General features: G+C 42.6%; 1 long non-coding RNA gene across 2 annotated transcripts; it reads left to right on the plus strand.

Moving 5' to 3' along the window:
- The first annotated feature begins 1,041 nt into the window (after positions 1 to 1,041).
- On the plus strand, positions 1,042 to 7,361 carry LOC123070418 (uncharacterized). Of its 2 annotated transcripts, XR_006433662.1 has the most exons (7): positions 1,042 to 1,978; positions 2,086 to 3,230; positions 3,557 to 3,833; positions 4,578 to 4,752; positions 5,373 to 5,691; positions 5,856 to 5,936; positions 6,031 to 7,361. It is a non-coding gene; the product is annotated as an uncharacterized lncRNA (long non-coding RNA). The 2 variants fall into 2 exon arrangements; XR_006433661.1 differs by lacking the exon at positions 4,578 to 4,752 and having other exon boundaries at positions 1,045 to 1,978; positions 6,031 to 7,359.
- Positions 7,362 to 17,889: the final 10,528 nt, after the last annotated feature.

Raw genomic sequence — 17,889 nt, forward strand, 5'->3', positions numbered from 1 at the left:
CATCAAGGTGCCTGTTCTAATTTGGCAAGGTTTTATTGATTGCACGTATCTTGCATAAGTTGTCTTGCATTTCTTCTACTTTGTAGCACCGCCATTTGCTTAGTTTACTCATCATATATGTCAAGATGACATGCCCATCCATTATCAATACATATTCCATCTGTCATCATACCATGTTTTTCCACTCAAATGCTGGTCTTGTGCATCAGACATCAGAAAGGAAGAGGGTGATTACCGAACCTGAAGGAGCACCAGCAAAGTCCTTGAAAAACGTGGTGGTGCCGGAGAAATCACACAGCACCCCACTTATATTGGCTCTACAACCAATGACACAAAACGTAGGACCAACTCCAGCAGACTGTACCCATACTTCACTAGCCACACCACTAGCCCCACCACACAGGACCTGCACGCCAGCAAAAGGTATGCCGATTTTAGTTGCCATAGCACCAGCCCTATGCTACATCTTGAGCTTGCGTTGGTTTTCCTTGAAGAGGAAAGGGTGATGCAGCAATAGTAGCATAAGTATTTCCCTCAGTTTTTGAGAATCAAGGTATCAATACAGTAGGAGGCTCCTCAAAAGTCCCACGCACCTACACAAACAAACAAAGAACTCACAACCAACGCAATAAAGGGGTTGTCAATCCCTTCACGGCCACTTGCGAAAGTGAGATCTGATAGAGATAGTATGATAAGATAAATATATTTTTGGTATTTTATAATATAGATTGGAAAAGTAAAGATGCAAATAAAAATAGATTGAAAGCTTATTTAAAACAAAACAGAGGCTAGCCAACTCACCTCCAGAAGGCTTCCCCGATTGGGGCCTCGTTGGCCGTCTGATCTGCCCCTCCAACTCAGTTGCACCGTTGGATCTTTACTTGCAGTTAAATCATTTTTCACCTCGTAGTCATTTTACTGCCCAATGACAAGTGGGCTCGTCTCACGCTTGCAGTGGCTGGGTCAGCAGCGGGTCATTTTCGGCCGGGTGAGCCTTTCCTCGCGCGCCCCGCGTCGCGCGTCTCGTGGCTTGCCTGGGGCTGGAGCGAGGAGCCCATTGGGCACGACCGCACCAACCCTAGCTCCCGATCCACAGCCACGCACTCCTCCCTCCTCCCTCTCACAGCCACCACACCCCGTTCCTCTCTTCCTCCTCCCTCCTCCTTCCCGGATCCCTGCCACCGCCACACCCACTCGTCTCCTCCTCTCTCTTCTAGCTAACTCCTCCTTCCTGATCTCTGCGTTAGCCGCAGCGCGAGAGGAACAGCAGCAGCGGAGATGCTCCGATGGCGGAGTCGAGTTGTGAAGCGGCGGCGCCCGAGCGCGAGTCGACAAAAGCTGGAGCGGCTACTCTGGGCCCCGATCTGGGGGGTTCGGTTCCAGGGCGCCGACGGCTTCTTTGTCTATGACGCGGGGCCGAGCCGCCGGGGGAAGCCTTGGATTCATGCAGGGGGGCTCCCTGGGGGGTGCAGAGGAGGGGTTGGACGAGCGGGTGAGGATGCGTGAGGCCAGAAGGAGTTTGGGGTCGCCAGAGGAGCATAGCCCGCACGGGGGCTGGTCATCGCCAGAGCAGAGGGGAGGAGGTCGATGCAGGGGACGCCATGGATGGTCGGGGCGCTGGCTCCTCCTTTCGCCATGCCACAGCTGCCTAGATCCGGCGATCCCCTCCCACTCTGGCATCCATGTTGGTTGACTCGATCTCTCAATCACCCCATCGCCGCGCTGCACACCGTCGTCAAGGACCAAGCCGCCGCCGCCACGGTGTCCTCCTCCCCGGTGGCCGCGGGTGCCCTGCCCGCCAAGCTTCCCATTCTTATCTTTCTGGAGGAAATCTGGTAGTGCTCGAGTGCACGGTGATGCTGTCACAGTATCCCCCTCCCCGGTGCTCTTAGATCCAGCAGTAGCTCAACGCAGGAAAGCTGGTTGTGCTCGATCTGCTCGCCTCCTTCACCTCGCAGGCTCAGCAAGCGGCAACAAGGTTAGCTCTGTTTCTCCCACTCCCCTCCCCCTCTCCCTCCTATAGATTTCTCTCTAATGGCAACTCCTATGGGTTTGGTGTATCATAGCTTTTTTTCTTTCTTCCAGCTGAAGCCTGCTCTCATTATGCCTACCACCTCTCTATGAGATCAGTAGGTTTGATCGCCTCGTCTGCAATTTGGCTGATTCCAGATAGTATTCTTGTTCTGTATGGGAGATACGAGTTTGGATGTAGCTCACTGACCAGGAGAACCTGCGATGCCAGCAGACCAATCTAGATCTGCACGTGTTGAATATGCAAACAGTTATGTAGTATGTGCAGTTTACTTGCTCTGTTTTTACGGGGATTTTGGAATTTCCATACATGCATGACGCAGATCCGTTCTGTGATTTCCATTGTCTATTTACTGGTGACCCATGTGTGTCTTATTTCCATCTTTCTTTGTCTTGATATAGCTAAAGGTCAACTGCTAGCCCATCCGTGCAATTCACTAATTTAATTATGCCTGCTTGCTCGAAGTCTATTTTATAGATGGCCAGCATATTATCGTGGGAGGTGTTTAACTATTTTCTCTGGAATAAACTGAAAGCTGATTATTTTGAAAATGCATCATATCGCACTGATTTATAATAAGATTGTTACGCATCATGAGTTTTTGGCATATACTTTTGAGTTATATATTGCCATTCCAAGTTGCCAACTAACTGATACATGGTTATGGTTGAGGAACAATGTTGAGCAGTGCAAGGTTACACCATCACAGTTCAAACACATCTTTTTTGGCTGATAGTTTTTGAGATAGCTTATTGCTTATGCCCAATGGGAGTTTAATTGGGAATCTTTAATATTCTAAGAATCACACCGGCGCAACACGCTTAGGTTGTTTCCAGATCTCATGTTTGTCTAAGTCACCAAGTTAACCCACAAGAATTTGTTTACTTTCTTGGCTATTGTGGTTAAAGGCATCCTTTTATTAGAGCTATATATAGTTTTTGGACATGTTCCAGTTTGGTTATTTTTTTATGGATTTTGAATATGTTTCAATTTGATCACTTTTGAGACTCAGTTAGAACAGATAATTTTTGTTTCTTTACCATATAGTTCCTAATCAGAAAAGCCTCATCTGCAAGTTGGAGGCATTGGCGTGAAGGTGTCGTGAGTTATCTGCAAGGGCATTGTTGTGACGTGCTCCTCCATGTCTCCCGCGAGTTCTTGGTGTGGCGACCATGGCTCCAGAGAGCAGCGCTTCAAGGTCAGTTAAGCCTGAATGAGTTATCAAGTCTACTGGAACCATTCCTATTTAGGCTTGTTCATTGGTTTAGAACAAACACTCCCTTAGTTAAGTATGTTTAATCACAATTAAAAGGAGGAAGTCAGATTATTGCAATGTATGTGCCTGAACTCGAAAGCTTGATCCACTACCACTTGCCCCTGCCGCTGTGTCATAATATCTCATTTTCATATATAAGATGATAGTAACTGAATGATCATATTAGGACTCCATTATTGGCAGCCTTGTGAGGTTTTCTTCATAACTTGTTCTCCTGTTTTTAATGTTTGTATTCTCTTTGTTGCAAGGTGTGGCTGCAGGTAAAGTTGTCAAGATGATCTGGTGCTTGCTCGAGCCGTTGATTACTGCTGCTTTGCAGGTTCAAGGTCTTACTACATGAGAAATTTATTCCAATGCTTGCTCAACCCCTTTACCATGATGACTACCAGTGGAACCTTCGATGTGTATAGAAGGTGATGCATATGGGGACAGACAAGAACTAGCGAACTTAATATCAGAACTATGAATTCTTTAATTATTGGAGGTTTTCATATTCATATCAACACAAGGCGAGATATGATGCAGGTGAATGCCTTTATTTTGTTTCTTTACGATCTTCTCCTCTACTTAATGATACATGCAGTGTATAGGGTCATCGAGTCAGTTAGAATGCTTTCGTGACAACCGGTATAAGGGCATCTCCAACAAGTTGTATGTTAGTCTTGTTGGTAAAATGTCCATGTCATCAACCAACAAGCTATCATACAACTACTCCAATAGGTTGTATGTAAACTATCCAATAGATGGTGAGAAAATAAATGTGATTGCTCTCTATTTCACCTTGGAGCTTGTGCAAAGGTTTGGTTAATCTACATACAACTTTGCTCTCTCTCCACATTTATTACTTGCCACGTCATCACTATGTCCTAGGTGGTAAATTAACCAACACCTATCTTATGACTGTTGGAGATGCCCTAACTGAATCAGGCAAGGTGTGAATAAGTGTGCTTAAATGCTTGCTTTGTTTATGTGTTTACTGCTTACTATGTCGTACAAGTTTCACTTTTGAATCTGCCCTCTTTTAGGCACGTGTCTTTCCCACATATATGTTGGTAAATGTGTGCACTAATGTAGGATGGAGAGGTTAGCATGCTTACTCCATGTGTAATAATTTCAGAACTACTGTGTTGTAGTAATGTCTTTTGCTAAACCTCTTATTTGGTACATCCATCATTCCAACCAGTTTATGCGTGATGATTTAGGGTGTGTTTTGCTTTTTTGCTACTTTAAATTTAAATGCTCAAGAAATTTGATAAGCGTAGATTGCAGTTGCAGAGAGTATGGGCACAAAAGTTTTGAAGAAATTTGTGAATGTTGTCATTAAGATCTTTGAAGAGAGATATCTCCTTGTACCAAATGAAGCAGATGCTACAAGGCTTCTGTAGATGGGTGCATCAAATGGCTTCCCTAGTATTTGTGGAAGCATAAAATGTATGCATTGGAGGTGGTAGCATTGCTAAAGATCTACATATTGTAGCAGTAGTTTTTACTATGAAACATAAGCTCTTTTTACAGTGCAATTATTAAATTGTAGTAGTAGTTTTTCTTGTAGCTTGTAGTAGTAGTTTTTATTGTCAAAATCAGTCCTTTCTCTATACTTGTTGATCTTTTTAGTCTGAATTTTCCAGCCAATTCAGGATTTTTGTTTTGCAACATTATGGACGATGCATGTCTTTTATATTGGCTTGGATTGCAAGCTCTTCTTTACATTGGTGACACATATGACCTACAGCGTTGAATCAGTTGTATTTTTTTGTTGAATTTCAAATCAAAAGTCTTGAATTATAGTTTCAGTTCTTTCTACTTAGATTGGCAATCAGTTAACTATCCAAGTACAACTTACTGAATGACATGTGTTATCATGAATGAAAGCTGGTCCAGTCCAACCTGTCATTTTTTATTGGGTCTAAAATTTGACTGAACCTGAACTGAACTTTAGCTCAACCTCATTTGACAAACAGATACACACACAACGCAGAATATATATACGTTCTTGAATGATATACTATATATATATACCTTCATCCACACTGTCTGATTACCAGTGCTTTTTGTTGTTGTCAGCGACATCATGGGTGCCGGTGGCAGAATGACGGAGGAGCGGGAGAAGCAGGAGCTACTCGGCCACGCTAGCGCCAGTGAGATCTTCTAGCGTGCGCCGATGGACAAGCCGGCATTCACGCTGGCCCAGATCAAGGAGGCAATCCCGCCTTACTGCTTCCAGTGCTCGTTGATCAAGTCCTTCTCCTATGTGGTCTATGACCTCGTCATCAGTGCATCCCTCTTGTACACCGTGTTGGTCTGGATCCCAACACTCCCGAGCATGCAACAGCTGGGCACATGTCCGCTCTACTGGGTGCCTCATTTTGATTTTCTTACCTTGGTGAGTTTGTATTCAGAAAATTAATTTGCCTATTTTTGCTTTTTAATCTGTGTTGGGAGAAAGATGTTCCTCTTTGTTGAGAAAATGTTTATTGTATGGACCATACAAGGTTCTTTCTCCAAATGTTATTGTGTGTGCAACTATGATCTGTTTTCCTTGTGCAGAGGGCTGCGACGAGGCAGACAGGTGGTGGGCAGCAACAATAGGGGTTGGCGGATGCTCCGAGACCAATAGCCTACTTAGTGGTATGCCTCCCTGTTCGTTTTTTGGTGTTTCCTCCAGATTGGTGTCGTGCAGTTCTTACTTGTTTTGTGTGTGTGTGTGTGTTGTGTGATGTAGATGGGAAGGAGGATCCGACAAGTTAGCCCCCACAGTTGTGTTGTTGGAGAACTTCTGCGAGCTCAGTAAAATAATGAATCTTCATCTCCGATGTTTTCTCTCAAAAATGGAGCGCGGATCGCAGGAGCAAGGAGCTGGTCGAGTGTAGTGAACAAGAAATCAACGCGGCACATGTGGAAGTTGTGAGAGCTGTGAATGGCACCGGTCTTGTCATACTAATGAGCAGGAGCACCGGCCACATTACTCGTCATGCCACTCGGTAATGCCCCGGACACACCCGCTGGTGGTCGTTACTCCTGGCGGGATCTAGACTGGCCTAACAGATCAATACTAGTCTTTTCTGCGCACTTTCTCCTCACTCATGCGCACCCGGGAGCAACTTCCCGGTCGGTCACCCATCCTGAAATTACTCCAAGCTAAGCATGCTTAACTTTGGAGTTCTTTCCGAATGGGCTCCCAAAAAAGAAGTAATTCCTTATTGATATGAGTACTCTATCATCCCTAATAAGCCATGCTATCACATACACCCCCACTTAGAGGAACCGATGTCCTCGTCGGGCCACATGAACGTTCCCTCTTGGCACATACGTCTGTGCATCCAGTCCGGCACATGTGCCATGCCGTGTGCCACGACGGGTCACAAACGTCATGAACAACATGATTGCGCACCTGTTCGCAAACATCCATGTAACCGCGAGGGTCGGCTCTGATACCAACTTGTAACGCCCCGGACACACCCGCTGGTGGTCGTTACTCCTGGCGGGATCTAGACTGGCCTCATAGATCAATACTAGTCTTTTCTGCACACTTTGTCCTCACTCGTGCGCACCTGGGAGCAACTTCCCGGTCGGTCACTCATCCTGAAATTACTCCAAGCTAAGCACGCTTAACTTTGGAGTTCTTTCCGAATGGGCTCCTGGAAAAGAAGGAATTCCTTATTGATATGAGTAGTCTATCATCCCTAATAAGCCAGGCTATCACACACTCTGAGCAGTTGGCTGCTGCTTGAGATTGATTTCCATGTTCAAGGGAAGGGAGACCTGATTGAGTTCCTGTATATGCAAGAAGAAGGGGCATTATCGTGGTTGTTGTTGAAGGTGTTGGTCAGGAGCTGATTACCGGGACTGATGACAAGAACGAAGAGCAGGATGAGTATGTCAACATGTTGTTCCTTAACGTTGGCCTTCTTCTATAAATTTCACATGCAACTCTCCTCCATGGTTAGAAAAAGCTAATTTAAACGTTTTGTTTCTTTGATGGTTACTCATTTCTCTTACCGTTGTTGTATCAAAACAATTGTATTTTCGCTGATGGCCGCTTGGGCTCATTTTCAAAGAGAATGAGATGTGGAATAAACTACTCTGAAATGGTTGGTTCCCTTCAAACAATTTATTAGCTAACTAATTTTGGCTGCTGTTGCACATGATACAATTGTGCTCTGTTGTTGCCATCTTGCATTTTATGTGAGCTTAAACAGACAATCAATTAAACTTTTACTAAGTTCTTATCGTATGTATTTGCTCAAACAGTTACTGAAAAAATGCAAATATTTTTAGCAAGTACATGGTTTTAAATGGGACTCGGTGCCGTTTAGTGCAATGGGCAGTGTTATACAAATATAATTTTTTGGTGCAAGGTTATACATTTTTTTTCAAACTTGGATTTCACAATGTGAAAGACATTTTCAAAAGAGTATGGTTTAATATATGGGCTTTCTACAACGAGTATTGAAGTCCTTGCAAAGTGAAACTATTTTCATCGACAACATGGCTTTAGCGGGTCTCTGCGCCATTTGGCGCAACGGATGAGAAATTGCACCAGTCGGCGGCTGAGAAAACGCCTGTGTCACCCAGCTGAGGAACCGGGAAAGAAAGGAAGGGGATAGACAGTCTCCACTGGATCCGCCCCCTGCCGCTTCATATTCAGCTCCTCACGGGCCACAAGCATCGCTCTACGTGGGCTGGGCTAAATAACATATGGGCTATCCTAATACCTCTTGATCCCTATATCTCCGTATATGCACAACAAAGACACTTTTTTTCTTAGGTTTCTTATCTTTTTCCCTTTTTTTGCAGGAAAAATATGCACGGCCAGGTTTCTCATCATGATAACCATGTTTTCAAACTTGCTAAAAAAATACAACCATGCCAACTTTACTCTCTCATCATAGTGGCCATATTTTCAAACTGAACATATTCATATTATGCAAAGTTTTCCTTTTCCCAAACTATTATTTAACAACATAATAAACTTGTTTAAAAAATAGCATGATTTTGTTGAAGGTTCTTGCAGCATGAAACTATTTTCATCGACAACATGTCTTCAGCAGGTCTCTGCGCCATTTGGCGCAACGGGTCAACTAGTATGATAAAAGATACACCCCGGGGCCATAGGTTTCACTAGTGGCTTGTCTCAAGATAGCATAAGTATTACGGTGGGTGAACAAATTGATGTCGAGCAATTGATAGAAAAGCGAATAATTATGAGATTATCTAGGCATGATCATGTATATAGGCATCACGTCCGTGACAAGTAGACCGACTCCTGCTTGCATCTACTACTATTACTCCACACATCGACCGCTATCCAGCATGCATCTAGAGTATTAAGTTCATAAGAACAGAGTAACACATTAAGAAAGACGACATGATGTAGAGGGATAAACTCACGCAATATGATATAAACCCCACCTTTTTATCCTCGATGGCAACAATACAATACGTGCCTTGCAACCCCTATTGTCACTTGGTAAGGACACCGCAAGATTGAACCCAAAGCTAAGCACTTCTCCCATTGCAAGAAAGATCAATCTAGTAGGCCAAACCAAACTGATAATTCGAAGAGACTTGCAAAGATAACTCAATCATACATAAAAGAATTCAGAGGAGATTCAAATATTTCTCATAGATAAACTTGATCATAAACCCACAATTCATCGGATCTCGACAAACACACCGCAAAAAGAGTTACATCGAATAGATCTCCACAAGAGAGGGGGAGAACATGGTATTGAGATCCAAAAAGAGAGAAGAAGCCATCTAGCTAATAACTATGGACCTGAAGTTCTGTGGTAAACTACTCACAACTCATCGGAGGGGCTATGGTGTTGATGTAGAAGCCCTCCGTGGTTGATTCCCCCTCCGGCGGAGCGCCGGCGAAGGCTCCAAGATGGGATCTCACGGATACAGAAGGTTACAGCGGTGGAAATTGTTTTTCATTGGCTCCCTGGATGTTTTCGGGGTACGTGGGTATATATAGGAGGAAGAAGTAGGTCGGTGGCCGCCCGAGAGGGCCACGATAGGGGGGCGCCCTATAGGGGTGGGCGCGCCCTCCACCCTCGTGGCCGCCTCAGCTGCTTCTTGGCTTGCACTCCAAGTCCTCTGGATCACGTTCGTTCCAAAAATCACGCTCCCGAAGGTTTCATTCCGTTTGGACTTCGTTTGATATTCGTTTTCTTCAAAATACTGAAATAGGCAAAAAAAAACAGCAATACGGGCTGGGCCTCCGGTTAGTAGGTTAGTCCCAAAAATGATATAAATGTGTAAAATAAAGCCCATAAACATCCAAAAGGGGTAATATAATAGCATGGAACAATCAAAAATTATAGATACGTTGGAGACGTATCAAGCATCCCCAAGCTTAATTCCTTCTCGTCCTCGAGTAGGTAAATGATAAAAACATAATTTTTGATGTGGAATGCTACCTAGCATATTTCTCAATGTAATTTTCTTTATTGTGGCATGAATGTTCAGATCCAAATGATTCAAAATGAAAGTTCATATTGACATAAGAAATAGTAATACTTCAAGCATACTAATAAAAGCAATCATGTCTTCTCAAAATAATATGGCTAAAGAAAGTTCATCCCTACAAAATCATATAGCTAGGCTATGCTTCCTTTTCATCACACAAAAATGTTCCCAAATTCTACACCCCCAATGACAAGCCAAGCAATTGTTTTGTACTTAAATAATCTCAAACTTTTTCAACTTCACGCAATACATGAGCATGAGCCATGGATATAGCACTATGGGTGGAATAGAATATGATGATGGGGATTGTGTGGAGAAGACAAAAAAGGAGAAAGTCTCACATTGACGAGGATAATCAACGGGCTATGGAGATGCCCATCAATTGATGTCAACATGAGGAGTAGGGATTGCCATGCAACGGATGCACTAGAGCTATAATGAATGAAAGCTCAACAAAAGAAATTAGTGGGTGTGCATCCAACTTGCTTGCTCACGAAGACCTAGGGCATTTTGAGGAAGCCCATCGTAGGAATATACAAGCCAAGTTCTATAATAAAAAATTCCCACTAGTATATGAAAGTGACAACATATGAGACTCACTATATGAAGAACATGGCGCTACTTTGAAGCACAATATATGAGACTCGCTATATGAAGGACATGGTGCTACTTTGAAGCACAAGTGTGGAAAAGAGATAGTAACATTCCGCTTTTTATTTATTTTCCTTTTTTTTCTTTATTTTTTTGGGCCTTTATTTTTTTTTCTTTTTAGCCTCTTTTTTCTTTTGGCCTTTCCTTTTTTTATTTGCCCTTTTTGGGGGGGACAATGCTCTAATAATGATGATCATCACACTTTTATTGATTTACAACACATGAATTACAACTCGAAATGAGAACAAGATATGACTCTATATGAATGCCTCCGGCGGTGCACCGGGATGGTGCAATGAATCAAGAGTGACATGTATGAAAAAATATGCATGGTGGCTTTGCCACAAATACGATGTCAACTACATGATCATGCAATGGCAATATGACAAAAGTAATGTGTGTCATGATGATAAACGGAACGGTTGAAAGTTGCATGGCCATATATCTCAGGATGGCTATGGAAATGCCATAATAAGTAGGTATGGTGGCTGTTTTGAGGAAGATATAAGGAGGTTTATGTGTGATAGAGCGTATCATATCATGGGGTTTGGATGCACCGGCGAAGTTTGCACCAACTCTCAAGGTGAGAAAGGGCAATGCACGGTACCGAAGAGGCTAGCAATGATGGAAAGGTAAAAGTGTGTATAATCCATGGACTCAACATTAGTCAAAAGAACTCATATACTTATTGCAAAAATTTAGAAGTCATCAAAAACCAAGCACTATGCGCATGCTCCTAGAGGGATAGATTGGTAGGAAAAGACCATCGCTCATCCCCGACCGCCACTCATAAGGATGCACAATCCAAGGACACTTCATGGTTCAAATTTGTTACACAACTTTAACCATACGTGCATGCTACGGGACTTGCTAACTTCAACACAAGCATTCTTTAAATTCATAATTACCCAACAAGCATGACTTTAATATCACTACCTCCATATCTCAAAACAATTATCAAGTATCAAATTGATCATAGCATCCAATTCACTTCCTATGATAGTTTTTATTATACCCAACTTGGATGCCTACCATTCTAGGACCAATTTTATAACCATAGCAAATACCATGTTGTTCTAAGAGACTCTCAAAATAATATAAGTGAAGCATGAGAGACTAGCAATTTCTACAAAATTAAGCCACCGCCGTGCTCTAAAAGATATAAGTGAAGCACTAGATCAAAAACTATCTAGCTCAAAAGATATAAGTGAAGCACATAGAGTATTTTAATAAATTCCAATCAAGTGGGCTTCACCCAAAAGGTGTGTACAACAAGGGTGATTGTGGTAAACTAAAAAGCAAATACTAATATCATACAAGATGCTCCAAGCAAAACACATATCATGTGGTGAATAAAAATATAGCTCCAAGTAAAGTTACCAACGAACGAAGACGAAAGAGGGGATGCCTTCCCGAGGCATCCCCAAGCTTAGGCTTTTGGCTACTCTTGAATATCTTGGGCTGCCATGGGTATCCCAAAGCTTAGGCTCCTGCCACTCCTTATTCCATAGTCCATCAAATCTTTACCCAAAACTTGAAAACTTTTTTTTTCTTTTTTTTCGAGAGTACGCCAAAAGCGTACCATAATTTTATAAAAGGAGAGAAAGTTGATTACAAGAGACCGTGCAAGACGACGAATCGTCAAGACGGGAACTCCGACTCCAAACACGGGGGACCAAAGCCTACTCTCTCACAAACCTAGCTAGACCCTCAACTCCTACTCCCGCTAATTTCCATTGCTTTATCTCTTCTAGTATTTTGAGCACTAGCGCCACGTCTGACCTAATTTGATCATCTCTATGAAACACCCTAGCGCTCCTTTGCTTCCAAAGGTGCCAGGCGGTGGCGATGACAAAAGAATCAAAACCTCTCTTGACCTTTCCATAAAAGGATGCACGTGTCCTCTCCCACCATGCCAAGAAGGTGTCCTCATGGTTTAGAATTTGGATGTTAACTTGCAGGGCCTCGAAGCATCCGTGCCAAACTTGTCTCACATATACACACTGCGCGAGAATGTGATCCACCGTGTCCTTGTCTTGATCACATGTAAAGCAGGACGAGGTAGTCTCTTGCAGCCCATGCCTAGCTCTGCGGTCAGATGTCCATAGCCGGTATTGAGAGGCCAGCCAAGCGAAGATTTTGCATTTTAGTGGCGCCCAACTTCTCCAAATTTGGTTAGCGGTGGCTGATCGGGTTAGGCCTAGACACACCCTGTTGTATGTGGTCTTCGCCGAGTATGTGCCAGATTCATCGCACGACCAAGTGAAGGTGTCAGGCTCCGTCTCGTTCCTGACCACCGTGGCGATAGCCTGCTGGAGGTGAATGAGCTGCATATGCGCAGTGAAGGAAAGGTGGCCCTCGATATCCTGCACCCAGGCACTGTTGGGAAGAGCTTGCTGGACTGTTCTCTTGTTCTTCATTCATTTTTCCACCATTGCTGTGATCAAGGGTGCAATGTCCCTGGCAGCGAAGCCGTGTATCCATCTATCTATCCAGAATAGGACTGCTGCTCCATCACCAACTTGAATAAGCACCATGCTACCGAACACAGCTTTAGCATCCTCATCAATCATGAGATGCAAGCCTTGCCATGGTCGACTGGGGTCCGTTCTCCTGAGCCACTCCCACCGGACCCGTCAGGCCAATCCTTGTAGCTCGAGGTTCTTGATGCCCAAGCCACCGAAGCAAGTGGGTCGGCAGATGGTTTGCCAAGCCACCAAGCATTGCCCACCATTAACACTCGTTTTCCCAGCCCAAAAAATGCTCTCATCCACTTGTCTATCTCTTCAAACACCCAGGATGGCGCATCCATGACGAGCAAGAAAACTTCACAACACAAAACTCAGCAGGAAAATCTCATAAGCTCCATTAGTGAAAGAAAGCTAAACCACCACTTAAGGTACTGTAATGAACTCATTCTTTATTTATAATGGTGTTAAACCTACTGTATTTCAAGTTCTCTATGGTTCATACCACTTAATACTAGCCATAGATGCATCAAAATAAGCAAACAACACACGAAAAACAGAATCTGTCAAAAACAGAACAGTCTTTAGCAATCTGTAACTAACGCAAACTTCTGGAACTCTAAAACTCCTACCAAAATAGGAAGGCCTGGAAAATTTTCCTATTGATCTACAGCAAAAAGAACCAACGCAAAAGGACGTTTCTGTGATTTAACAAAACTAATTTCGTGCGCGCAAAGTTTCTGTTTTTCAGCAGAATCAAATTAACTATCATCGTAGGTTATCCTATAGGTTCTACTTGGCACAAACCCTAATTAAAACTCAAAAACACGTCTAAACAGAAGGTAGATGCAAAGTTTATTACTAAAAAGAAACAAAAACAAAAAACACAAATAAAATTGGGTTGCCTCCCAACTAGCGCTATTATTTAACGCCCCTAGCTAGGCACAAAAGTGAAGATAGATCTAAGTAGTGCCATCTTTAATTTTCAGTTTTTCAGCGGAGTCGTGCTCGAATCCGGGAGGTTCTTTACGTTTCCCTTCATACTCGGAAATTTTTAGATCTAAAGAATCCAACCGCTTATTGCAAAGAGTAATCAACATATTCATGCAGTGAAGATTTCCGCTAACACTTTTAAGAGGCTCAAGAGACTTTTGTAATATTTTTGTTACTTCGCAAATCTTTCCAAACACTTGTGTTTCATCTTGGGTAGGATGTGATCCCCCTTTTTGAGGTAGTGTTCCCACTATTCCCTCTATGATTTCATGCGCAATACTAGGATTAATTTCAATAAAATTTCCCTTGGCAATGCAATCCAAGAGTTGTCTATGCGACATATTTAGCCCAACATAAAAATTGCGGAGAAGAATTCTAAAATTCACCTCTAGGGTGCAATTGCGATAAGATTCCATCATCCTATACCAAGCATCTTTTAAGTTTTCTCCTTGCCTTTGCTTGAAGTGAAGAACTTCAAACTCGGGGGACATAGGAGCGGATAAGGAACTAGCCATAACGAAAAGGTAAACAATCTAACAAACGAGCAAACAGAAAAAAGACAAGCGAAAGAGAGAGGAGAAGATTGGGAAAGAGAGGGCGAATAAAACGGCAAGGGTGAAGTGGGGGAGAGGAAAACGAGAGGCAAATGGAAAATAATGTAAATGCGAGGGAGATGAGTTTGTGATGGGTACTTGGTATGTCTTGACTTGAGTGAAGACCTCCCCGGCAACGGCACCAGAAATCCTTTTTGCTACGTCTTGAGCTTGCGTTGGTTTTCCTTGAAGAGGAAAGGGTGATGCAGCAATAGTAGCGTAAGTATTTCCCTCAGTTCTTGAGATCCAAGGTATCAATCCAGTAGGAGGCTCCTTAAAAGTCCCACACACCTACACAAACAACCAAAGAACTCGCAACCAATGCAATAAAGGGGTTGTCAATCCCTTCACGGCCACTTGCGAAAGTGAGATCTGATAGATATAGTATGATAAGATAAATATATTTTTGGTATTTTATAATATAGATTGGAATAGTAAAGATGCAAATAAAAGTAGATTGAAAGCTTATATGATAAAAGATAGACCCGGGGGCCACAGGTTTCACTAGTGGCTTCTCTCAAGATAGCATAAGTATTACGGTGGGTGAACAAATTACTGTCGAGCAATTGATATAAAAGCGAATCATTATGAGATTATCTAGGCATGATCATGTATATAGGCATGACGTCCGTGACAAGTAGACCGACTACTGCCTGCATCTACTACTATTACTCCACACATTGACCGCTATCCAGCATGCATCTAGAGTATTAAGTTCATAAGAACAGAGTAACGCATTAAGAAAGATGACATGATGTAGAGGGATAAACTCATGCAATATGATATAAACCACACCATTTTATCCTCGATGGCAATAATACAATACGTGCCTTGCAACCCCTATTGTCACTGGGTAAGGACACCGCAAGATTGAACCCAAAGCTAAGCACTTCTCCCATTGCAAGAAAGATCAATCTAGTAGGCCAAACCAAACTGATAATTCTAAGAGACTTGCAAATATAACTCAATCATACATAAAATAATTTAGAGGAGATTCAAATATTTCTCATAGATAAACTTTATCATAAACCCACAATACATCGGATCTCGACAAACACACCGCAAAAAGAGTTACATCGAATAGATCTCCAAAAGAGAGGGGGAGAACATGGTATTGAGATCCAGAAAGAGAGAAGAAGCCATCTAGCTAGTAACTATGGACCTGAAGGTCTGTGGTAAACTACTCACAACTCATCGGAGGGGCTATGGTTTTTATGTAGAAGCCCTCTATGGTCGATTCCCCCTCCGGCGGAGCGCCGGCGAAGGCTCCAAGATGGGATCTCGCGGATACAGAAGGTTACGGCGGTGGAAATTGTTTTTCGTTGGCTCGCTGGATGTTTTCGAGGTACGTGGGTATATATAGGAGGAAGAAGTAGGTCGGTGGCCGCCCAAGGGGCCCACGAGATAGGGGGCGCGCCCTCCACCCTCGTGGCCGCCTCGGCTGCTTCTTGGCTTGCACTCCAAGTCCTCTAGATCACGTTCGTTCCAAAAATCACGCTCCCGAAGGTTTCATTCCGTTTAGAGTCCGTTTGATATTCCTTTTCTTCGAAATACTGAAATAGGCAAAAAACAGCAATACTGGCTGGGCCTCCGGTTAGTAGGTTAGTCCCAAAAATGATATAAATGTGTAAAATAAAGCCCATAAACATCCAAAAGGGGTAATATAATAGCATGGAACAATCAAAAATTATAGTTACGTTGGAGACGTATCACCGTACCATAGAAAAATCCCACTCCAGCAAAAAGTACAGCAAGTCCACCGGCCGAAGACCTATCCCAACTGCAGAGACGGCCAATTCCTGCAGATTGGAACCCCATTCCAGTTATTCCCAGTTTAAAAGACAATGCTTTCAATGTTGTTAGGGACTACGTGCATATATTCCCATCATGGGAAGATTATAGACAAACACCATTTTCACATCATCCTGTCCCACTTACGTGTAAGTGCTATTATTCATGGTGATTATTTTCCTGTTTTCTGCTGATTGAACACATCAATGATTTAGATTACATTGTTGTAAGTAGGTGAAGGTCAATCTGGATAGTCATGACGAGGAAAGCATTGCAGCAGTATCGATGTTACCTGAGGAAATCACACTTTGATGGCAAGTCTATAAACGAATTGCCAGTGAAGTCTCCTGTGCTAAATTTAGAAGACATTGAATGGAAAAATCTTGTTATGCACTGGTCTCGTTCCCAGGATGAGGTACTGCCTATGATATTACATGACAATTTGAACTTCTACTTTTCCGCATGTGCCTTACGGATCTTTTTTGCAGGAAATTTGCTCGAAGAAGAATTCCGATTTGAAAAGGACGACAGGATATCGCAAATATGTTGCCCGCTGCTTTGCTCTTGTTAGTACTTGTTGTCATGTATCACTGTACTTGCATACATACCTGGTTCATTATGTGACAACTTGCTTATCAACTTTTCCCTCCAAATTATCTGATCTGTATGAATGGTTACATTAGTGTAGAATGTATCCAATGCCAATGAATTTTTTTAGCTCCGCGTTGTTCTTGTAAGTACCTGCTGTCCTTTATCAATGTACTTATATTGACAGCTAGTTGTACATGTACCATCACTCTGCAGCTTATTTTCCTTTGCCCTCCATTTTCTACACATCAGATCTATATTTACTCTTAACATTAGGTTGGATAACACTGATGGTACTGAAGAAGTTTAGCTTTGCATTGCTCTTGGTTGTACCTTTTGCCTCTATCCTGTACTTACATTTATAGCTACTTGGTTATGTAGCATCACTCTTCATCTTATGTTAAATATTCTCCATTTTTTCTTATATTATCACATCTATATTTACTCTTAACAAAATTTAGAATAAAGGCAATGCTTATGAAGAAGATTTTGTGGTAAACTTCTTGAATTGCGCCCCCCCCCCATTAGCATGGACAAGGGATTTATAGAGCCTGTCTTCACCAATAATGTAAGTTTGTCCTTCCCAAGCCTTCAAACTTTGTTGTGTATATTTGGTTAGGCATGACTGCAACATCTGTTTATTTTTGGTGTCTGCATCAAATTGCATGTTTAAAGTTTATTATGTAGTCAATAAACAAAAGTTTGTCCTTCTCAATTTAAGTTTTCAGTTGTACAACCAAGTTCCTTCTTCATACCATGTAAATTAGACTATATGGAGCAAGTGATCTTCTTTTGCGCTGCATGTATGCTTCTGTTCTTGATCTGTAATCCAGTGGTGTCGTGAACCTACCCACTACAGCACAATGTCATATCCTGCAATGTCTTAACTATGAACAATGTCATATCATTCTACTATTATTTAAACCATCTATTTATTTGTCAATCTGAAATGGGATAAATTGACAACACACTAACAATTGATACTTATGAGTTCTTGATCTATAATCCAGTGGTGTCGTGAAG

The sequence above is a fragment of the Triticum aestivum genome, chromosome 3B, assembly GCF_018294505.1.
Source record: "Triticum aestivum cultivar Chinese Spring chromosome 3B, IWGSC CS RefSeq v2.1, whole genome shotgun sequence".
Taxonomy (NCBI): Eukaryota; Viridiplantae; Streptophyta; class Magnoliopsida; order Poales; family Poaceae; genus Triticum; species Triticum aestivum.